Genomic DNA, 25,085 nt, shown 5'->3' with positions numbered 1-25,085 from the left:
TGAAGGAGAGCACACGGTCTTTATGTTTCTAGTGTGATGGTCTCAGGGCCCCTAAGTCTGTGCAGGGAATGACCAAGGCTGTCATCTGAAAACTAAGCAACAGCCACTGCCTTAGAGCCATCTGCATCCTCATCCCAAGGACCCCAGAGACTCCAAAATGTCCAGGATCAGATACAGAAGGCATGTGCCAAGCTCTAACTCCACTCCACTAGGTTCATCTGGGCTCCTGGGACACTATGCCCCTCATGTCAGCAATGGTGGCAGAGTTAAGGCAGACTACTAGGCTGACTGCAAGGACATGGCTTTGGGATAACTCTCCCTAAGATTCAAACAGCCACCTATGTGCCTGCCTCATTCTTGATTGCTTCTGGAGCTACTGTGGTCCTTGAGCAGATAGACCACTCAGAGCAACTGTGGCCCATTCACAGAGCAGGATCTAGAATCCAAACCCATGGTCTCTATGACATGGGCAGGTCTTCCTTCTCACAGCCCTGTTGTGTGCCCAGCATCTGAGTGGCACTGGACTGGGCTCCACACAGGCAGCAGGGCCCAGGCTGTATTGCTCAGGCTGAAGCTAAGCAACCTCTCTCCCCCACTTCCCTTTGCATTTGCTTTTGTCCCACTAGTTCTCAAGCAGAAACCCAGTGGAACAGGGAAGAGATGGCATCAATATCTGGAGGAAACAAGGTTCAAAGGACAAGGTAAAAATTGTATCCCAATAAGGGAGATTTCTACAACCTTATTTCACCACTTCAGACAACAAGACATAAAGTTCCTTCCCAAAGTTTGCTGCCCCTTCCTAAATGCCTCAGGATCCTACTGCTCCCTGGAGCACTTCCCAGGCTGGCCATCCTTTCAGTGACCAAAGAGAGGTAGTTAGCTGTGTTAGTCTGAAGTCAGGAAGAAGGCAGGTAGAGTCACACCTTATAGATTAATTAAATCTTCCTTTCAAATGCCATGGTCTTTCCTTGTTTCTCTAGACTCCCAAATCTTTCTTGGACACCCCCGCCAAACCTTTCTCAATGGTAAGATATGGTATGCACAGAGCTTCTCAGAATATCCCCAGGGAGAAAATGGTCTGTTATTTGGTTTTTTATTTTTATTTTATTTTTGTGTGTGTGTGTGCGTGCGTGTGTGTGTGTGTGTGTGTGTGTGTGTGTGTGTGTGTTCCAAGTGGTTCCACACATGTCCCTACAACTGGCAACATCTTCCACCCCCACCAGGGCCTTTAGAAGCCTTTTGGCAGGCCTCCTACGTGCAGGCCCAAGCCTAGAGGCTTGGGGTTCAGATGCCCCCAACTTTTGCCTGCCCTCAGTTATATGGCCACAGGAGAAAGCTAGGGAGGAGCCTCCCATTTCCATAAAGTGGGCTTTAAGCCCCAACACCTCAACGGGTAGTAAACCATGTGAGAAGAACAGTTGTTCCAGAGATGACTTAAGGAAAACTGCCTTCTTGGACCCAGATACATGGTATTTCCTCTGGTGCCAAGGTGATGGCAGGGGCAACGCATAGGGGGTGCACGTGCACCCCCTTCAAAAAGGGCAGTTGCCACTCCCCACTACTGACATCTCTGGTGGTGTCTGCAGGTGGTCAGTGATTGCCACTGGCTGGTGATGCTGCTGGCGGCATCTGTGGGTAGTCACCAACCCCTGGTGGCATCTGCGGGAGCTCCCATTTATTGCTGCCGCACTCCCACCACCGCACATCCCCCGCCCCCATACCCCCCCAGACGTGTGTCATTCATGGGTGATGGGGGCCCTGGCTAATGGGCCTGAGGGAGTGATGGGAAGGGTTGGCCCAGGCTATAGCCAGGCATTCGCCCTATGGGGTGAAAAGATGATAGTGAGTGGGGGCTGGTACAGGCATACCTCGTTTTATTGCGCTTTGCTTTATTGCGCTTTGCAGATATTGCGGTTTTTTACAAATTGAAGGTTTGTGGCAACCCTGCCTTGAGCAAGTCTATCGGCGCCATTTTTCCAACAGCATTTACTCACTTCGCATTTTTTAGCAATAAAGTATTTTTTAATTAAGGTGTGTACATTGTTTTTTTTAGACATAATGCTATTGCACACTTAATAGATTACAGTATAGTGTAAACATAACTCTTATATGCGCTGGGAAACCAAAAAATTCATGTGACTTGCTTTATTGTGATGGTCTGGAACCGAACCCGCAATAACTCCGAGGTATGCCTATATTTTCATAGTGAGATCCCTATGGAGTGGCCAGCTGTGCCTAGGCCACCTAAGCATCCTTGTAGGGGAGCTCAGGCTCCCTGAGATTCCCAGTCATCTGTCACATCAATCTCACCCTTCCCTCCATCTTTGGAATCCATTCTCCCATCTGTGTTAATCTATCACTGATGTAAGGGACAACAAAAGGCAGAGGCCAGCAAAGACTGGCAAATGGGGATGCAGAACCGGCTAGCCATCCCAGCAGCCAGAGAGCCTCAATTCAACCTAGCCCTGTCTCTTCAGGTTCTCCTCCTATGCTCATCACCATGGTATCTGACTCTGCAGGCTGTGTTACTCTCTCTGGTGAACAGGCCTGTGGATCTCTGCCCCCACAAGAACAGACTTGCAGCTGTACCATCTCTGATGACTAAGAAGCCCTGCACATCAAGCTGAGTGCTTGTGCTCCCATTGATCTGAATGGATAAAGGTGCTTTCTGTAGAATAACAATCAATAATATTTGATGAGTCCATTAGGCAGAGCCTGGTTGCCGGTGCTACACAGAACCAAGAACCAGTAGCTTCTCCGATACCATTCACTCATCATTTGCCACTTACAGTGCCCTCCAAACAATATACTGTGGAAACAGGACCAGTTATGCCAAACTGACAGGGTTTGGGAGAGTATCAGTGGAGAGCTGTGGAAGCGGAAAAGAGTTGGAGCCTGTGTCTTCATGCAGATGTCCAAGAACAGTGGGAGTGTCAGTACAGCAACTGGGGAGGGGTAAGGAGCTACTACAGGAGTTGAGATAGAAAGGAGTATTCCTGCAGTGGTCAGAGTGGGTAACAGTATCAGCATAGGCTTCAGATTAGGGAAGTTATATCAATGCAGCAGTGAGGGGGAAAGGGTCAGTAGAGGAGACAGAGGGGGAGGAAACAGTACAAGAGTTGTGGGAAAGTTGTCAGTGCAGTGGTAAGTGAAGGGGAGAGTTGTAGAGATCAGTGCCTTGTGCAGGAGTCTGGGAGGGGTGTCAGTGCCAGAAAAAGGGTCTCATGAAGAAGTCAGGGACATGAAGGGTGTCAGTGAGCAGAGAGGTGGTTAGCCATATTAATCTGAAGACAGGCCAAAGGGAGGGCAGGGTGACACTGTAAGACTAACTGGTTCAGAGGCATGTGTGTTCATAGGCAAAAACCTACTTAATCAGGTGCTGTCAATGTAGGCTGTTGCCTACAAAAGTGCATGCCTCTCTGAACCTGTGAGTGAGTGCCCTTGGGGGAGTTCCCCTTAACTAGTCCCATTGCTCTTGTGCCTTTTCCCACATTGCTACATGCTCTCGGGGAGGGTGCTGGCCCACTGCATCTTGGGACTCCCCTAGTGTTTAGATTGAAGTGTGTGAGGAAGCAACAGGAATGGTGCTCTCCCTATTCCTTCATGGGACCCCCTGGAAAGGGGTGACTCACTGAATGGAGGTATCGCAGCACCATAGGCTGTGTGTCTCTGTCAGTGGATTCTCTGGATTGCAGCCTCAGTGTGGGCCACAAAGCCAATGCATCATGGAGCTTGATCCAGACAAGGAGGGAACAGAAACAAGACCTCCCCAGGAGAGATGGCCGATGCTGGGCCCTTCCTGTGTTATTGGACTTTCCCTGGTGTGAAGCAATCATAGGAGCATGAAGTAAAAAGAACTGGGATTAGCAACCACCCCCACCCAGGCCCGGTTGAGGTCTAGCAAGCTATTGAAAAGCTAATGGGCTAATCCTCCCTGCAGCTGCTCTGGCAACTCCTTGTGCTGCTCTGCCACAGTCTGCTCCCTGCAACCCATCTGAGAGGAACAAGAGCCCCTTTCTCTGAGAAAGAATGTGCTCCTGTATGTGCGGCTCCCTGCAAGGGGTGAGCAGGCCCCAGAACTGGTCTGTCTGCTTAGTAGAGCCTTAGAGCAGGCCAGGGGTCAGGGGACACCCTGAGGGCTTGGTATGCAGGCTGGCCATTCACTGAGAGGGCACTGCTCCCTGACAGTCAAGGCTGCAATTGTGCCCTGCTGTCAAAGAAAGAACTGCTTTCATGGGAGCAAAGGAAGGAGGGGGAGAGACTAAGTGATTTGAAATGGAAGGAATGCTGGACCCCAGTCAGGAACTATCTTCTCCACAGCTTCTCCACAGCTTCTCTCATAGCCATGCCTATCCTTTGCCCTTCCTCTTCTCGTTGGTCCTCCCCCTGCCATGCCCTCACCTCCTCCCCTCCCTCCCAGCATATCCCTATGGCCTTCTGTCTTCTGTATCCCTAAAGACCTGCCATACCATGGCCCCATACCCTCCCTGTGCTCTGAGCCTGTACTTCTGCCCCTCTGAATCTCCAAGAGGCCTCCTTGCTATGGCATCACAGCCCTCTTTCACTGCCCTCCCCTCTGCCAAGTCCTCAGCACTCTTGTTGCTTTCACTGCCACCCATCAACTGCAATGCCCATGGTCTGGCCTTCCTGCACTCAGACACTGGGCTTCACTGCTGCCTCCAAGCTGTGCACTTTTTGGCTCTGCTCCAGCACAGTGCCTGCCAATGGGCTCTCTTAGGAACTCTATACTGCCCCTGCTGGTGTTTTGGCCTAGTCAAGGGGTCTTGGACCTCCCGAGCACCTCCTCCCCCCTTCAGTCCCTGTCTGATTCCCAGCAACCAGCACTTGATATTTAATGGCAATATGAGAGCACTGAAAGCCAGTGCCTGACTTCCAAACACTCTCACAGGGACTAGAGCTGCTCTGCCAAGCGGCCTGCCCCTTGCCGCTTGCTAGCAATCACAGAATCATAGAGAACCAGAGCTGGAAGGGACTGCCATAGGTCATCTAGTCCAACCCCCTACCTGAGGCAGGTTCACATCATATACAAATCCACTGTCTAATGTCTTAATAAAACTTCAGAGTCAACCCTGACACAAGATATAAGCAGAGGGACCATAGCAGCCTGAGCACAGCTCTTGTAGTCAGAGGACAAGCACTGCCTTTCCCTCTGCTCCTTCTCACCATCCTACCCCAGCCCAGCCACTTTAGTTTCTCTCCTCCCCTCCCCAGCTCTAGGCCCCAGTTTGTGCAAATCTCTCCACACAGGGCATGATCGCAGTGAAGCATGTTGTCAAAGCATTCTGCAGCATTGCTCTCCCAACTCAGCAGCTCAATATAAACAACTTCAGGAACTTTAAACCTGCTCTCTGCTGCAAACGTAGAGGGTAAGGCTCAGTAATGGGAACAGCTGACCTGGCAGTGAACTTGGCCATACTGTACATGCTTCCTGGCCATGCTGTACACAGAGCAAGTGTTCAGCACCAGGTCTGAAATCCAGGGTAAAGGCTGTCCCTGCCTGAGTCAACAATGAAGATAAGGAACTGCATATGGCAGCTGCCACATAAAAAGCCAGACACAATGGAATAGAGTAACAGGCCCACTTCCCAGAGGGAGTTGATGATCTCTTGAGGTCCCTTCCAGCCTTACTTCTCTATAATAAACTAGGCACAAAGTTTGATATCACAAAGGTGCAGGGTGGAGGGAAAAGCCCCTTGTTTGCAAGCAAAATCCTTAGCCAAGATGCTCAGCAGGTGTAAATCAGGAAGGTTCCACTGATATCGGAGGGACACCCTAACCTTGACTTTATACTAACTTAACAGCTATGGCTTACCTCCTAAATTTGTCTATACAAATTTTGCCAAGTATTTTGGAGAACTGAGCTTCTTTTGGACACTATTGGACACTTGCTCTTAACATGCCAGTTTTACAGGCTTGGGATCAATTATGCCCCTCCATCCTAGCCCTGCTCCTGGGAGGCAGTGGCATGGGGTGGTGGGTGGCGGTGCTCCATCCCTGCCTGCCCACGTGTACACCATAGGGCCTTCCCATTTATCCCCAGGGGTACACGTACACCCAGGTGACAACCCCTGAATTAGACACTAGTTTTCTATATAATGGTTTGGATAGAGACACTCCTACTTCTAGCACGAGCATAGGCAGAAGGAAAAAAAATGATTGGTGGGGGGGCTGAGCATGCATGCGTATGGGCACGCACACCCTCTCCTCTCCCCCTCCCAGCAGGTAAGTCTGTGGGAGAAGGGCGGTGGGGGGCAGATCGAGGCCTCCACAGTGAGGGAGGGAGTGGGGCAGGGGCTGGGGTGAGTGGGGTCCTGGCCAGGCGTGACAGTAGGACAATTGGAGCCCGGGTGGCTCATCTAGAGGTGCGGGGTGGCTGTCACCACTATGCACACCCCAGCAGAGGTCCGGGGGGCACATGTTGCACCCCCCCCATGATCTGTGCATGGGGCAGAGTCAGCTGCTGCTGCATGCTGGGTTTTTCACTGCCAGTGCAGCTGCCGCAAGAGTCATGCAACGCCATGTGTGTCCCGCTGCGGGGCGGGCAGGGGGTGCAGTGCAGCCCAGTGGCAGCGGAATGCACATGGCGTTGCATGGGTCTGGAGTCAGCTGCGCCAGCAGCAACATGCAAAGCCCACTGTGCAGTGGCAGCCACCTCTGCCCCTCACACAGATGTGGGGGCAGTGTAACGTTCCCCCTGGGCCTCCACCGGGGTGCGCACCGTGGCAGGAGCCTCCCTGTGTCCCTGGACGAGCCACCGGGGCTCCAATTGTCCCACCACCTGGCCCAGCTGGGATCCCATTCACTCCTGCCCATTCCTCTGTCCCATTCCCTCTGTCAATGTGGGGGCCTTGATCCCCCCCCCCTTAAGCCCCTTTCCCTTCACAGAATTAGAAAGACCGATACTTGCCTGCAGTGCTGGGCAGCCAGTCATTGACACACCAGTGTGTGATCCTGGCTGCATGAATGCCCCTCCCCATTCCCGCTGCAGCTGCCTGGAGCCCACGCCCAGTCTGCTTTGCAGTTCTACCTGGTGCCCCACATCTGGGGGGGCTGAGCCCCATTAGACCTGGCCTTCCACCAACTATGAGCATGAGGTCAGACTAAATGACTTCTGGAGGTCCCTTCCAGCCCTACTTTTCTATGATTCTATTGTTTAATTTCTTTGATTTAGCTGCAGTTTCTCCGGTTTCCAGGAACAGCTTAACAAAATGTGCTTAAGCCATGTAGATCCCATAGACTGTCAACACATGAAAGTTAATTTGGACTAAAATAGGCCAAAAATTTAACAAGCAGTAATGATTACTGAATAATTCCATGTGCAGACACCATAATTCACTTTAGACAGCACTGCGATAAAGTTAAACCAAAGAGGGCACTCAACCTGGGTTGAAGCCTGGTGTTCGTTAGGGGAGTATCCAGACAATTGCTCACATGCACCCATTTGCCAAACTGCTAATTTATCACTCAGTGGGTTTCTTGACACAGGGAAATCCCAATATAAAAAAAAACTACTGCTCAAAAAAGTGGTGTGGTGCATACAGCAGCAGCATGCACCACCAGAAACAGCCTAGCCAGCCAGAGCCACAATCTAGCTGCCAGCCAGGCTCTGAGCAGCCAGCTTGGTGCTACTGTTGCTCCAGGAGGCCAGCAAAACCCCAGGTAAGGCTGCTGAAGCCAGCTCAGGCACTGGCCCCAGCCTGCCCTACCCCACCCAGGTCATTTTGCTATATGCACCAGAGCACATGTGCATGGGCATGCCCTGGGACAAAACCAGCAGCACAAATATGTGCCGCAGCTATTTGTCCCAAGGGAAATGTGTGCACTCTTATTGGGATATGTCCTAGGAGAGATTTCCAGTGTAGCTCTCCAGGATGCTAAATCAGCAAACTGCTTTGACTGAATACAGTTTATAGCTGTTAAAGTTTATTCAAACCAGCCACTACTTCCCCAAGTAAAACAAGTTATACCGGTAAAAAGGCTTGTGTGGACACAGATCTGTCTGTCATCTCTGAATTCCTGTGATATACTGAACTGTACCAAGAAAGGCTGTAGGTTTTAAAACACTGAAGCGTGCCCACACATAGCATTAACAAGAACTATTCCTGAATACCAAGTGTAGAAGAATTTAAGATTATGTCTGCCCCAGGGACCCTGCTAGTGCTAAAGGGTGAGACACATCCTGCACCAGTGGCAGGGGGGCTGCTACTATGTATGACACACCCTGCTCTAGGGAAAGGCTTTGTGGTGGGTTCGCTGCTTTGGCCCCGCAAGCCAGGCTTGGAGAAGGACCTGTGGAGTGGTAGAACATTTCCACCAATCAGATAACAGCTGGGAGGGATTGCCCTGCCCCTGCTCAGAGCGGTGGGGTGAGAAGCCCCTAGACCTGATTGAAGACTGAACTTTTCAGGTCTGGCAGACTTCGGGGCAGGGCCTCCGGTTTAAATAAAAGCCCAGCATGCTTGGCACACTGTAGCGAGGGATGGAAAGGCGAGAGGAGCTCCAGAGACGACCATCATCGTGACCCCGCCTGAGCGTCAACAGTGTGCAGATCAACACACAAGGCTCAGGCTGAGGGAGCCATTCGAGGTAGCTTGAGCCTGTGAACCCGGCAGTGGCTGGGTAGGGTGGTGTGTGGCTCGGTGCACAGAGAGCTGGCCCTGGGAGCAGCTCAAGGCTGCTCGGTCCCCACACAGCGCACAGCTTGGTGCATGGAGAGTCAACCTCAAGAGCAGCTCAAGGTTGCTCAGGTTAGCCCTGGCTCTATGCCAGGTAACCAAAGCCCCACAGTGTGGCTCAACATTAAAATAAAAGAGCCCTGGTGCCCAAAGCAAGGCACAGGAAAGAGAAAGATCCCCGGTGTGAGGCCGGGGACCCAGAGCCAGTAAGGACTCAGCTCCCATAGGAGCTCCCTGGGTGCGACACGGGGCCATCGGAGAAGCCCCGGTGGGAGGTCGGGTGGGCCTAGAGGGGGGTACCAGGCTATCGGGTGGAGCCAGAGGCACCACCGGAGAGAGGTCCTTGTGGGATTGGCCACCAGGGGACAAGCCTTGTCTGCCTCAGAGCGGGAGCAGAATTTGCTGGGGAAGCAAGTCCCACAGGGGAGGTGGGCTTGGGAGAGGAGGGTCTGCAGCCTCTGCCATCCTCCACTGTGGGATGTGGGGGGAGCGTCCACATCCTGGGGCCCTAAAGGGGAGGGCTCCAGGGAACACCTCATGGGGTGCTGAGTGCACCTCATATTTTGTGATTGATGTTTGCTTCATACTGTTGATGTTAATATAGTTATGGGTACTCCTTAGGGCGGTTAATATTGGTTTACCTGTTTTTATTACTATATATGTTTACTGCCTATTATCAGACCTTACCTGTATTGTTGTCTGTGTATATCTGTTGCATTGCTACCTCAGCTTATCTGGGTTTATCTGAGTTGATGCTTATATGTATTTACTGTGTTGGTGCTTTGACTTGCCTGTTCCAGGGTGTCAATGTTCATCTATGCAAAGGGCTTAATTATTGCCTGCGCTATCGATCACCTGTATTGAGTTCCCAGTTACCTGTTCTATGCTTTGCAGTCCCTCAAAGTGTTACAATGTGTTGATTGCAGGTTATTGTATATGGTGTCACATGCCAATTCTACTGTAAATATTTAATGTCTCTTATTCATATTTATTTATGTATAGCAATAAAATTGTATATAGTTAAGTGCTTTGTCCCGACCTGACTCTATAGAGAAAAGAGAGAACTGCTCCCCAGTGGCAGGCCCCTCTCACAGCACTCTTGCCTGACTGCCCCATGTCTTCCACTTGCAGACAGGGCATACCCCTGGGTGTACCTGGGCTACAGCTGCTTGCTCTTGTACTACTATGCTTGCAGTGAGCTGGGGGCACTAGAGCCCCAAAACTGCTGTTCCTTTCCCATTATTGGTGTTCCCAGGTTAGGGAGTAAGTTTTTCACACGAAGATAAATCCCAAGGTTGTTTACCCATTGTTTGTGCACATGAACAGAGAGCAAGCTGCTTTTAAGCCACAGGTATTCACTGGCATGAAACCGATAGTGAAGTGTTTGCACCTCTGGCTGACTTGTCTTTAGGGCTAGGAACAGACATTACACATAAACTGGTTTAAGTGGTCAGAAACTGATTTAAACCTGTAACATAATGAATGTTCAATTCATATAAACCAGTTTGAAAATGTATATTAGCTAGCAGACCACATGCTGGCTATGGTCTGTGCTGAGTCAACAGGTATAATCAACAGGCAGAATCAAGAGGTAGTTGGTAATGTCCCTCTGTTGTTTTCTTAATGAGGTGATAAACACCTTTGTCAATTCCCTTCAGGGCTAATCAGCATCCTGCCAGGACCTGGCCATGCCCCCCTTCAGCTCAGTAGGGTGGAAGGAAAGAGAGGGCTGTTTTAGCACCCCACCCTCCAGCTTCTAGCCTGAGCCACTGCAGGCATGTGACTGCATGTCTGCGATGTCTGTGAAGTTACAAAGTGATTTAGCCTAGCTAGGTTAGACTAACCTGCAGAGATTGAATCAATTCAGGCTCAGGCTTTCTGAATGTCTCTCGCTAGCCTAGGAGCTGAGAAAGGAGCATCTCCAGGAAGGGACAGCCAAACCCAGGCAGTTAGCATAGATCAGTGGTTTTTAACTGGGCTGACACAGGTCCCCCTCAGAGGTGCCAGGGAAACTGCCGTATGCTCTCTCCCTGCATTAGGGCTCTCTAATGAGGCTAAAGCAAAAAGAAGAACTGTCTTATGCTGTTCAGCTCTTTCTGGTGTGTCCTAGGGTGATAACCCATCCCTAATTTGGCAGGACAGTCCTGGAATGGGAACATCAAGTCCCAGTCCCAGGTTGCATGCCTCCAGGACAGCATTTGTCTGGGATTCACAGTATTGTTCAGGAATCCAGGTTTCCCTTTGCAGGCTGGCAGCATTCCAGCTTGCAAGGTGCTGCTTGGGGCTGCTAGAAGCAGGACACAGGGTGCTATGTGCATGTGGATGCCCTCATGCATGCATGTGGCCGGAAATAAAGCCAGGCAGCAAGGAGAGAATCTCTCTGCAGGTAAGTCTATGGGAAGGAGCGGGCATACGGTAGGGCAGGCAGATTGAGGCCCCCATGGTGAAGGAGGGAGTGGGGCAGGGACAGGGGCAGGGGCTGGAGCTGGGGTGATTCCCCTTCTACCCAGTCCAGATAGCCCCTTCTTTCTACATACACCCTTAGTGGTTCTGCAAGTCCCCTGACTTTATACCTCTACATTGTTGTCAGCACTTCTCTTACTTCTCTTAGTGTATGTGTGTAAAAAAGTCTGCATATTCAGGCATACATATATGGCATACAGCTATGTGCATGTAAGTCTGTGCATATGCATATAGTATGTAAGTCTGTGCATATGCATATAGTATGTTTGTAAATGAGCAAGTGTGTCTATATGCATATATATATATAGAAGCATGTACAGTTGGGTGAATGCATGTGTCTATATGGATGTGTGTGAATTGCTTTGTGTGTGTACATATACATGAAAGTCTCTCTGTTACATAAATATGTGCATATACATGTATTTGTAAACATATGTGCATGTGAGTGTCTCTGTGTGCATACATCCGAACACCCCACATCATCCATACCAACAAATACATATCCACATATACATATCCCATACATATATACATAGCAACATGCCACACCAGGATGGCATCCAAGCCTGCCTTACATATCTACACAAGAGCAGGACTACACTCAGAGTACAGACCATAAATATTACTGAACTTATACACTTCATCCGCACACATGACAACTTCACTTTCAATAACCAACACTTCCTCCAGATCATGGGCACAGCTATGGGCACCCAAATGGCCCCAAAATACGCTTCCCTTTTTATCAGCCACATGGAAGAAGAATTCCTCAAGAACTGCACCATCAAGCCCATGCTATACTTAAGATATATAGATGACATCTTCAATCATTTGGACTGACAACCTGCAATCTCTGATTGATTTCTATCACAAATTCATCACCCCTCCATCAGACTCTCTCTTGAATACTCCAGCACCAACATTTCCTTTTTAGACACTATGGGCACATCTATCCATGCAAAAGCAGGTATCAAATTTAGGCACGAATAGCCAAAACACGGTAACGCACATGTAGACGCATTAAGACGCATTAATGCTGTGTATGGACCGACATGGAACTAACTTTAGTCCCACATCAGTCCATGCATATGGCATTAATGCACTGTAATGCATGCATGTGTATGTAGATGCTATCCTAAATTGCCTTAATGCACATTAAGCTAATGTGCATTAAGTTTAGGCACACCTAAATGACCGTGTAGACACGCCCTATGATCAATATCCAGAATGGAAAAATACAGACCACCGATGCACCAGTACATTGGTCCAATATTGAATTGATACTGATATAAAGAAAGTTGTCTAAATCACACATCAACCTGATGGGGCCGATAATTTGGCTGATAAATGCTTGTACTACGTGTAGCTGCAATGCAGCACACACCAAAGCCATAAGAGTGGAGAGCTGCCTCCAGCCAGTAAGTTAGAAGGGGAGGGGGGAGGGAAGGGGTGTGGGAAGGCAGATCAAGTCCCCCTGCAGTGAGGGTGGGGGGCAGGGGCAGGTGCTGCTGGGGGGGGGGCCACAGGACAGAGGCACAGCTTGTGGGGTGAAGGCAGCTCTTGTCACTGCTTGCACCCTGGGAGGGCAGTGGGGAGCATGTGCATGTGCCCCTAGATCTGCATGGTGCAGAGTGGGCTGCAGCTGCAGGGTGGAGCCAGAGCCAGTGCTACACGGAGCTTTTCTTGCCAGGGGCTGGGCTCAGAGCCGGCTCCGGCAGCTCTGGGAGGAGACTGCAGCCACCCCAAATTTTGCCACAGCTCCGCTCCCAGCCCCATGCTGCTGCCTGCCACTCGGCTCAGCCCTGGCTTTTCCCAGTGCTTGGGTGGAGGAGGGGCATTCAGCCAGGATTGTGCTGGGTGACATGTGGTGATGCAGGGCTGGGAGTGGAGCTGTGGAGAAATTTGGGGTGGCTGCAGCCTCCTCCCAGCACCGCTGGAGCTCGTGCTGAGCTCAGCCCCTGGCAAGAAAAGCCCAGCACAAAGCTCCACTCCACAGCTGCAGCCCACCCCATGCCACACAGATTTGGGGGCACATGTACCCCCACACCTGCCCTCCTGGGGTGCAAGCAGCAGCAGGAGTATAAGTCCCATCCCACAAGTCACACCTCTGTCCTGTGCCCCCCCACCCACCCTGACTGGGAAGCACCTGCCTCTGCCCCCTCCCTCACCATGAGGGCCATTGATCTGCCCCTCCATGCCCCTTCCCTCCCTTCTACCCTTTCACCACACCTGATACCACCTGATGGTAGCTATATCAGATATCAGATCGGTCTCAGCTGATATGCCTCCTTAAATACTGTCTATTTGTATCAGACCCCAAAATCTCTATCAGTGCACCCCTACAGAATACCATATATATAAAGCCCCTGGACCAACATATGTATCTGCACAAAACCAGAAATCACCCTAAACACACCAAGAAAGCTGTAATATACAGCCAAGCCCTCCAATACCACCAAATTTGCACTGAGGAGAACATCTACAACCGTCACCTCATAAAACTCAAAAGGGCTTTCACTCAATAAGGACATTGGTCCAGAGAGATAGATCACACTTTTGAAAGACCCACCCAGACTTTGTACTAAAGAAATTATTTATCACGTAAAGAATTTCTTCAGTACAAAAAGAAAATCCGCACAAATCACACACTGTTTGTTATGATATACCATCTCTCCCTGGAACCTATACAGAAAATTCTCAAACAATTGCAGCCCATAATAGAAGAAGACCCAATTCTTAAAGAGAACTTCTCAGAACCACCCATCCTAGCCTTTAAACAAGCACTGAACCTCACCAATCTCATCACCAGAAGCAAACTTCCTATGACGCAAAATACACCAAATGAATCCAGACCATGCTGGGACAAAAAATGTAAAACCTTCCAGCATAGCTCCACCACTCCCACAATAACTACACCCCACAACAGAACCATGACCATTCCTGGATCTTACACTTGCACCTCCAGAAATGTAATATATCTCATCCAGTGCACTAAATGCCCTGATGGAAAATATGTAGGAAAAAATAAAAAACTACATACCAGAACGAAGGCAGGCAAGGTTCTTTGAGTAGACGTGATATCTTTTATTAGACCAACTGAGTAGTTGGAAAAAAGTTCTTAGCAGGTTTTTGGGCGCAATCACCCTTCTTCAACCATAGGGAGTCCCTGCTGGTCTGAGACTCCAAGGAATAAGAGAAGCTAAAAGTGTGGCAGGATGTCAGTGAGAATGCAATGCACACCAAAAATCTATCAAAGACAAAAATACCCAACTACCTGTGGGTGCACACTTCTCACAAGACAACCACTCTCTCTCCAAACTCTCAGTTCTAATGCTCAAAGGGAAGTACAAAACACCTTTCATAGACAAACCTATGAACTTCACTTCATAAATCTACTGGATACAAAAAATCATGGACTAAATATAGACACTGGATTTATGACACATTATAACCTGCCTAACATCTGATAACCCCTCTCTACATTGTACCAGTGACAGCCTAGCACCAAGTCTACATTCACCCCACACCTCCAACTACCTATCTCACACCTGTGGGGCGCACCTGACTGACCTCTGCCCCTCCCTCCCTCAGGGCTGTTGCAGAGCCAGAGCACGCTGGTGCCGTATGCAGCAGCACAGGAGTGCATGGAGCACCCCGCTGGGCACAGTGCTGAGGCAGCAGGACGTGGCAGTGGCACTGGAGCAGTGGAGCCACATAAAGCTGTGCACACATGGGGCACTGGCCTGGTTGCATGCCAAGTGGTGCCAGGCACTACAGAACAGTGGTGCCATGATGATGCTGCTGTCACCAGCTACCGCAAAGTTAGTTGTGGGGAGTGAAGGCTCATTAGCCCCAGCCTTCCACCGCCTAGGGGCTGCGGCTTTTATGTCTTGCTCTAGGTTGGGCTAAACTTTGTTGACACTGGTAACCTGCTACCCTTCATTTCAGAATGCTGCTAGACACACATTTCTGCCAAACACTAAGGGCAGTAAGGGTACTTGCAGTGAATCTGCTCCAATTAATCGAGTCTGCTGGAGCGTGGTAATGACCATGTTCCAGCAGACTCAATCGTCAGGTATACTAGTGTCCTCATGCTGAAAAATGGTGGTGGGGGTGCTCTAACTAAAGCTCATTCAACAAACTTTAGTTAAAGCATCCCCACCGCCATTTTTCAGTGTGGGAAGACTGATACACATGACGCTCTGGGTGCCTTAATTGGAGTGGCTTTTGGAGCCGCTCTAATTAAAGTGTCCACCCCCACACACACACACACACACACTCCTGGAGCACATGTATAAATGCCCTAAGGCAATTGCCAGCCATACAGGAACTGGAATGCTCTTGGTGGAGGGGTTTTACCTAGGTAGTATGAATTTGAGACAGTGCACAGGAGCAGATACACAGGTAAGCCTGAACCAGGTGAGATAGCAAGGTAGCGCAACCCTGAGAGAAGGCTTAGGGAGAGGGCCTTTGGGGGAGCTGGTAGAAGGATTGTTGGGGCTGTGGGCAGGAAAACTACCTCCTGGGGTTGGATCTTGCCCATGCTCAGGGACTAAGGACTTTGTTTATCCTTGTAAATAGAATGGCATTGAAGAGCTCTGACTCCATCAACAATTTCTTTTCCTGATCGGGGGGGGGTGGGGGGGGGTTACCATATTTCCAGATCCAAAAAAGAGGACATCTGTGGAGTGGGGCTGCAGAGGGAATATGATGGTCATGGGGCAAGTGACATACCAGTGCCCTGCCCCTATTCATTCTGCTGCCCCTCACTGACAAGCCACAGCCCCCTCACCCAGCCCTGCTGCTGCCCCTCACTCCTGACCCACTGACCCCAGTCCTGCCAGTGCACCTCACTCCCAAAAAGCAGTACTCTGCCCCCCAATCCCACCCACTGGTGCCCCTCACTCCTGACCTGCAGCTCCTTGGTGCTGCCAGTGCCTTGCATATTCAACCCACAGCCACCCCCCACCATGGTCCTCAATTCCAACCCACAGTCCCTGCCCCCCAGCCATGCTGCTGCCCCTCACTCCCAACCTGCAGCCCCCTGCCCCTCTGCTCTGTCAGTGCCCCTCACTCCCGACCCACAGCCCCTCCCTCCCAGCCCTACCAGTGCCCCTCACTCTTGACTCACAGCCCCCTGCCCCCCAGCTCTTCCGGTGCCCCTTACTCCCAACCCTCTCTACTCACCGCTGCCTCTGATTGCCCTCCCCCTGCTCCCACAAGCGGAGCAAAGCAAAATCACAAATTCAGCTCCCGATTGCACCATGCTAGGTATTCTGGGAACTGTAGCGGCAACGTAGTGGCAGCCGTGTTGGGAATGGATTGGGAAACAAAATCCCAGACATTTGGCTTGCATTTAAAAAACCCACCTGGATGCAGCACAGGGGGCAAAAAAAGAGGACACGTCTGGGAAACCCCCAACACATGGTAACCCTAAACCTGCAAGGCTCCAGATTGCGGACAATCATTCAGGACGAAAGGGGTAACATCTCTAAACAACTAAACAGTTTGTTCTCCTGGTGGTGTTTTCTTTGTTCTCCTGGTGGTGTTTTCTACCTGGTCTTTGTTTTTAGACATGCTTGTAACTGGTTTTAATGTGCTGGGCAGGTGGGGGGGAGCAAAAACTCTTGGCCTCAGAAGGTGCCCTGCCTGAGGAGCCTCTTGGGCTGGGGTGCAGCAGCTAGTTCATCAGAGTCCTCTGAAGCCCCCAGAGGTGTGTGTAGCATTCACTCGCTGGCTGGCTCATTGTATGGAGGTCAATTAAACTGATCTGCAGAGGCTCATTACTGCAAGCAGCAAGAGGAGTTGCCACAGTAACTGGTATCCCTGGTTCTAGAAGGGCAATGAGGGAGGGAAGGAAGGGACAGAGGACCAGCCCCACGAGATGCAAAGGCTCTACTTCTGAATGTATTTATCTCTCTAATTCTCTCTGCTTGAGGCCAAGCCCCTGGCTGTGCTGAAGTAAGAAGGGGATAGCACCTGCTGATGTGACCAGCAAGCTGAAGAGTGGTTTCTAAGCTTCTCAAGCATCTGAGTTGCATGTGTGTCTGCATGTTCATGTATGTTTGTGCACACATGGAAGAAGCATGTGTGAAGGGCGCAAGGAACTTAGATACCTACATCTCATGGCTTTTGAGTACACAAGTCCTGTCAGAGACATGAATGCCTCCTTCTCTCTCTGCAGTCCCAGGGGTCCAGGCATGGAGTGGAGCTCCCTGCCTCATCTCTAATACATGCTTTACCCACTTCTCTCCAAACACTTTTCACAGTTTTTAACCCACTTCTAACTTTCTCAGGCAAAAAACTGTTTGGCTAGAAACTTTTATCTGGGCCTGAAGGCATAGCAACCTGAAGTGGATAAATTGGCTAGGCTGTCCTGAGGCAAAGCTGTGAAACTGCTGCTAATTCCATCCTTTTTAGGCTGATCAGCCCCTAACTCCATTTCTCCTCACCAGGGATCCGGGTTTACCATTTCCTGTGGAAAAAATATAGATTTTCCCTTTTAAAGGAAAAAACGTGAATTTTTCTCTTTGAAGCAGGAAACTGTGAACAGCTCCCCGCAGGTTAGCAGAGCTCTACCCTGCAACAAGCTGCTTGCAAAAGGGGCCAGAAATCTTAAACCCTGTCTGGAGGGAGGAGGGAGCAGGGGTAGGACTTGAGAAACAGACCAGCTAGTGCTGGCTTAGACTCATTTTGTCTCCTGCAGCCTTTAGGTTATGGGGGACTGGGGCTTGAGGGGCTGGGGGTAGGGGACATCTGGGGACCCCCTCTGGCAGAGTTGGGGGGCAGATGGCTGCAGGTCAGGAATGAGGGGCACTGGCAGGGTTGGGGGGCCCCCGTAGGTTGGGTGTAGGTCATGCTGCTTGGGCTGGTTGGGGCCTGCAGGGAGAGCCAGCAAGGTGGGTGGCTGAACTGCAGGGGGGTGTGGGTGACACTGTCAGAGATGTGGAGGCCTGAAGGGAGAGTCAGCAGAGCTAGTGGCAGGCAGGGTAAGGGTGTGCGGGTGACTAGCTTGGGCCACACGGGGTGCGGGGCAAACACATGGCAGCAGCGGCAGCCCTCTGAGGCTCCTGAGCTGGGTGATTGGGAGACACAGGCTTAATTTGCAGACCCCAGAGCTTAGTTTCATGGGCTCACCATGGCCCCAGGCTCCTTTCCACTCTTGCTGCTCCCAGCTGATGGGGATGGTGCAGGCACTGCCCAAAATGGGGGAAGGGAGGGGAGGGGCAGGCTGGGGGCAGCAGGACTAGGAGCTTGGATTTTTTTCTTTCTTTCCCAAGGGCTGGGAGAAAAGCACATGCTGGGACACTGCTGCTTTTTTTTCTTGCTTTTTTTCTTTTTTTCTCCCCAGAGGGCTGGAAGAGAAAGCCAGTAGCACCAGGAGGCTACTGTAACTGACTCCCAGTTAGTGTAAGGGGCAGCAAAACAGACACCTAGGAAACCTGTGAATGTTGTCACACTGGAGGTATTGAAGAAGACGTTGGTCAGCCACTGGTTGGGAATGTGCCGGTGCTCCTGCTGGGACTCAGCCCTGGAGGGTCCTGGCTACAGGTTCTTGACTCTCAGCTCAGGATCAGATGGATGCTGAATTGGGGTCAGGAATGAATTTTCCCCTGACCAGATTCATACAGATGGGTGGGATTGTCTTCCTCTGCAGTGGGGGCATGGCCTCTGCCTGAGATCTCACAGCAGCTGCTAAGGGACTGCACCAGGGTGAACCTCACAGGCAATGCGAGCTGGTACCCAGCAGCCTGGCAGTACTGTGTTGGTAGAGCTTGCTGCAATTTTCTCTAGGGTGGGAAGGCTTCCCACTTTTTCTGCTTGGAACTGGAAAGTCCTTTACCCCCAACCCCAATGAAGTCATGGGGCTTGCTTGCTTTTTTTTCCATGGAAAACATTTGATTTTGTGCTTTCTGTGAAAAAAATGCAATCACGAATTGAGTCAGTTCCTACATACAGGGGCTAATGTTTTGATGCATATCAGATTTTACTTCAGCCTCCAGACATCACATTCAAGTCTAGAAAAGATGCCAAAGAATGCAAAAGTCACCCCTAAAGACTGTGTCACAGTTTGGCAAGGATAAATTTCACACTGACAGTATTGTGCTGTTCTGATCTACAGCAAGGCTGTAGATCACATTCGAAAGCAGATGACTGTAGAACGCATGGCAAGTGCTAAGCATAAACAGAATGAAGAGAGATGAAGAGAAGACACTGAAACTATGCACGGTGACTGCAGCATTCCAGCATTCTGGTTGCCAAAGACACTGGGACACTGTACAGCACTTTGGGATTTGTTCCAATGCAGTTAAAAGCAGACTTTCTTCTGCATAAAATGGATTTACCTGGTGTCAGGGATTTTTTGAGCAAGCACATTAAGAGAGGCAGTGCCATTCCCAAGTCAGACTAATTGTAGTCCCACTTACCAGCTCTTTTTAAAGAGGAAGCACAGGGCCTTCTTAATGATTTTGAGGGAAACTTCATTGCCTTGATCTCTGATGAAACAACCAACTTCCAAAATAGAACATTTTTCAACATTTTATTTCAGGTGCACAAGGTATGTCATCCTAGACCTGCTGACATTTCTGCCCCACAGCTGGTAAAGACAGTGTGCCTGGGGAAAGTTAATTATGCCACCATTTCACAAGTCTTGATTTCTTGTATGATGGAATTCAGCATCCCACTTGAGTGAATATTAGCATCTGTAATAGTGCAAGCTACATGGAGAAGGCTTGGAATGATGTGTTTTGCAATCTGTGGTCAAATTGTGCATATATTCATTGCTATGCGCATAGTTGCTCTGGCAGGAAATACTTGGCGAGATACCTGCAAGCAAGTGGATCGCTTTATTGTTTTGATAAAGTCACTTTTAGTGAAAGTTCCAGCTCATTGTGCACAGTTCTTGAGATACCTGAAGGAATTGTGTGTTGATTCACTAACACTTTCACCTGAACCAGTTCTGACCAGGTGAAATACATAATTAAATTGTGTTAAGTACCATGGTAGTACTACCAATTCTACCATGGGTTCACGGAGCATGAATGAATCAAACAAGGGGATACATTTGTTCTGCAGGAACTAGGCAGCCTATTAGTGGCAGACCTTCACATCGACCTAAAGAACCCTGCAGAGAACTGTGGACACCTGGTGACAGCACTCGACATTTTACAGTCCCCAAAATGCCAAATACACAAAGTGTCTTGGATTTAATTTAATGGCTTGAGCATCTTGAATCATCAACTGATACTGTGAGAGGATCCACTGCTGCTCATAGTGCTGGTGATAAACTGAGACAGTACAGTGTAAAAAGTAAACAGCCAGCAATTGATTTTCTGTGTGCTGTTTGTGCACTGGATCCTAAACAAATTAGTGTTTTTTATACAGCTTATGAAACTGTGAAACCAGAATTAAAGCTGCCCAATGAATGCAACATGGAATGGCCAGTGTATTTAGGGATTGTCAAAGATGTGTTTGCAGATGTTGAGGGTCCCATTCAGTTCTGGATCGCTGTTGAAGATCGCATTCCCAACCTGGCAAAATATGCAGTGTTCTCTTCCAATGGTCTGTAAATTCAGCTGATGTGGAAAAAAAGTGTCAGCAAACTTGGGGGTCTTTTCAGTGCTCAGCGCCATCTGAAAAATGAAAATGTGGCTAGAATCCTGCCACTCTATTTTAACAACCTGGACTAACTCAGAAAGTGATTAAATTTTCTGTGCATTTAAAAAAACCGACAATTTAGTTAGCATTTGGGTCAGAGCCCTGGGCTTTCCTGAGGATTTGCTGTTTATTTAAGAGGGAGAGTACCTTACAGGTATTAGCCCCTGTACTTGAAAGGCCTAACCAGCAATTTTCTTCTGAAGAGTCTAATCCTGCTCCGTGAAGTTTGGGGATTGGGACTAGGAATTTAAGGGTGTAGTGACTGGCAGAGGTCAGCAGCCACCCCCCCACAAACACTAGGGTGGGAGCAAAGACCAGTACACCCCAGCAGCTCACTGAGGACCCCCACAAGAGCAACTTACATTGTAGCAAAGACCAGCTCACTCCAGCAGGTCACTGAGGAGCAGGGATCCCATCAGGAGCAGCTTACATTGCAGTGCCTCCCAGCAGTGCTACTCAGTAGCTCACTGAGGAGCTGCCCTGGCAGAACAGTTTATAGGATTAACCAATGTGCCCCGGCCTCCATCCAGCCAGTTAGGATGATGCAGATATAAAGTGGTGGGCCCCAGGGCTCTACACCTTGGGTGGACTTCCCAAGTCCATAGTGCATGAGCTTGGTAGAAGTTTCCCAAAGAGTGGGATGTGGCAGGACACTTTGAGTGCCTGCCACTTTACAAGTGAGTCAAGCTCCAGGAGCCAGGCTACCTGGGAGCAGCTGGCAATCAGGCCAATCATGTGACCCTCAAGGGGTGGGGCTAGCAGTCTATAAGCTCCTGCCAGAAGGCAGAGATGACAGCCTGTTGTTGTCCCTGTAACATCTGGTGGAATGTGGACAGGACTATAGGGGAGGTGGAGGTCCCAGTAAGCCCAGAGAGCAGGGGGCAGGGGGCCCTAGAATAAGTAAGTGACCCAGGAGGGTGGAGAGCCAAGATGGGGCTGGGTTACAGAATTTAAGCCTTAGAGTTTAAAAGTGCTTTAAGCTGTACTTCGTGCTTCTTTCCCCTTTGTCCTATAACACATCTGGCTTTTGTTGGTACATTGCTTGCAAGGGAGAAGTTTGGTCATTCAGGATGCACCAGTTTAAATCTAGTTGTCTCAGGTTTCTGGGTGGGGGCTTGAGCCAAGGCTAAACTTATTCAGGATCCCCCAAAACTTGAACTCAGCCCTTACTGCTACCAACAGGTACAGGAAACAGAACAGCAGGGGTTGGCACTGCTCAGAACCACAAAGCAGCAGGGGGGATAGCCACAGCTGGACCCATGTCCTGGTGCAGCGGGGAGCTGTTGCCAGGAGGGAGCAAGTGGTGGGGGAGGGCAGGCAGGCATTTCAGTTCAGGAGTGAGGGGTACCAGCAGGGCTGGGAGAGCTGTGGCTTGAGTGAGGAGCAATGGCATGGGCAGGGCACCAGCATTTTATGGCTGCTGAGCACCACAAAGCAGTGGGGGTGGGGGGAGGGAACACCCAGAGTTGGACCCATGACCCTGATGCAGGGTGGGGAGCTTCTGCCAGGAAGAAGTGAATTGGGGGTAAGCAGGGGCTGCTGGTCAGGAATGAGTGGCAATGGCAGGGTGGGGGAGGGGCTGGAGCTTGGGAGTGAGGGCCACCAGCATATCAGGGTTGTTCAGTGCCACAAGGCGGGGGGGGACAGCCACAGCTGGAACCACATCCTGCTGAGTGAAGGGGGCAGGGGGAGCTCTGATTGTCCATAATATATAGGTATTTAAATATATAGGTATTTAGAATTGATTTAATTAAAATGATTGAGGCGCTGGTAGGTTTCCAAATTGCTTTAAAATTGTAAATATATCAATAAAACATTGTGTTCAACTGATACCTATATATATAGTAAAAAGAATCAGAACTCATGGTAGAGGTGATGTCTTTTATTAGACCAACTAGATTTTTGCAAAAATATTTCTTTAATTGCAAGCTTTCAGGCAAAAGCACCCTTCTTTAAGCATAGGAGAAAAGACTATAAAAGTTCTCCTAGGTAGAAATGAAAGTTCATATTTCATAAGAGAGTTAAAGGTGTAGTAAAATCTCCTGTCTGGAGCAGTTGATTTTATGCAGGTTAGGCTCAGAGAAAGTTGGAATAATCTCTTTATCTCAAAGTTGTTTGGTTGTAAGCAGAATGTAGTCATATTGCCTTTTGGTTATGGTGTTTCATATTTCACAGAAGAGTAAAAGGATGGAATGCTCTTCTGGGAAGGAATTTCTTATGTTTTGCAAAAACATTCTTAATTTTTTTTTTTGTGTGCACAAAAATCAAGTTGGTCTAATAAAAGATATCATCTCTACCATGAGTTCTGATTCCTTTTACCTCTAGACCAATACGGCTTCATCCTGGATACCTGACACATGAAAAAGATGAAATTTTAGCCCATCTTTAAAATGAAATCTTCATAATTTTACAAGAAGGAAGCAACTTTTACTGAAACCTGAAACCCTGCGCCAGCCTTTGTTCAAAGTAATTTATATCATCACAGAGCCCAGACATACCTCACCACGTAAGAAATTCCTACCCAGAAGAGCATTCCATCCTCTTACTCTTCCGTGAAATATAATCAGAAGGAAATACGACTGCATCCTGCTTGCCACCAAACAACTTCAAGGTAAACAGTAGGGCTGTGCAAAGCTTTGGGTGCTGATTTGATTCGGAGGAGATTTGCCCCAATTTGAAGACCAAATCTCTGAATCCGAATCGAATCAGGGGACCAGTTAAGAGGTCCAAATTGATTCAAAGCTCTCCAAATCGATTTGGAAAAGATTTGGAGAGCTTCGGTGATTTGGGCAGTCCCTGCCCACTGTAGCAGGGAGTTGGACCAGACTCCGAGCTGGTAAGTAGGGGGTGGGGAAGATGAAGCTAGAAGAGGGGGGAGGGGACCATAGGGGGGACCCCTGCCAGGCCCCATCCCCTGCCTGCTTCCTCAGCCTCCCCCACCATGGCTGCCCTGCCTGCCCCAGCTCCCAGTGCTTTAAAAAAAGCCCTGACTCACTGGGTGCCGCCAGGCAGGGGGGCAGTCCCTGCTGCCCCCCACTGCATGGGGGGGCTCTGCCATGAGCCCTCTGACCCTGGCCTGCTCTCCCAGCCACTCCCATGGCTGCCCCACCCACCCCAGCTATGGCCCTTTAACAAAAAAAGGCACTGAACTCACCAGCTCCTGCAGCAGCCTCAGGGCTTCGAGGGGTACATGAAAGCCCCCCCATGCAGTGCGGGGCAGTGGGGGGGGGCAGCGGAGATTACCCCCCCCCCCCCCCGCGCACTGGGCAGGAGCCAGTGAGTCCAGGGGGGTTGGCTTTTTTTGTTCTTAAAGGACCAGAGCTGGGGCGGGCAAGGCAGCCATGGGGGGCTAGGGCAGCTGGCAAGTGTTGCGGGGGCTCCACACACTGTGTTTGTGTGTGAAGCAAGGACAGCATTGTGTGTGTAGTAAAAGCAAGGACAACCACTAAGCCTCCGGCTGGAAAAGAATGGCTGGTAGGTGTCCTAACGCTGCATGTCCCAAGTCCTTCCTAGGGCTCACTCTGTAGGCAGTGGCTTTTGGAAAACATTGGTCCAAGATTAAACATAGTTCCCCACCTTGCAGAGCAAGCTGACTGGGTCTGTGCAAAAAGCTAAAGCAACAGCCCAGCCATCTGTGTAAGCACCAGTTACCACAGCAAGGAAGGAACTTTGCATCTGCCTTTTGACAGAGAACTGGCCATGCGTATGTCAGCAAGGGAGTGTTGGGTATGTCTGAGGGAGTCTGCAAAGAATTCTGGGTGTACACATAATTCTGCCAAGGCTGGCAGAGCTTCATCAAGAAGTCTGCAGAAGAGAACTGGGGACAGATGAGTCACGTTGTCTGTGGAGAGCTGGAACTTGCAGTCTCCTTTTTCAGTGCTAATTAATGCTAATGGAAAATACAAACACATCCCCATTACTGACTGACTAATGTGATACAGAGACATTGAGAACCAGAGTGTTCATTACCACTTTAAAAAAAAAAAAGGGGAAACTCCCACATGGAAACCTCCAGCTTTGCTAGAGGTTGCTAATTTATTTTCCTTTCCAAAAGCAGTTTTGCCATTACAGCTAACTGGGCAACTGTGTTCAGTGACCCCCTCCGCACTTCCTCTCCCACAGAGGCAGCTTGGAAACTGGCTCTTCACATCTGGTCATGCTGTATTACTAATCCACCCCTTGCTGGGAATGGACACTTGCTGCCTCCTGGTGTTACTGCAGAGACTAGAATGCAAGAGCTGGTAAAGTCTAAATACTGGTTCAACCTCC

General features: G+C 49.8%; 1 pseudogene; it reads left to right on the top strand.

Annotated features, from left to right (window-relative positions):
• Window positions 1-20,848, top strand: part of LOC149856483 (uncharacterized) — a 57,677-nt pseudogene extending 36,829 nt beyond the window's left edge.
• The last annotated feature ends 4,237 nt before the right edge of the window (window positions 20,849-25,085 follow it).

Source organism: Crocodylus siamensis, chromosome 10, assembly GCF_052110815.1.
Source record: "Crocodylus siamensis isolate JL-2025a chromosome 10, ASM5211081v1, whole genome shotgun sequence".
NCBI lineage: Eukaryota > Metazoa > Chordata > Crocodylia > Crocodylidae > Crocodylus > Crocodylus siamensis.
The sequence above is the reverse complement of the archived record's forward strand: the minus strand, read 5'-3'. Positions and strand labels throughout refer to the sequence as shown.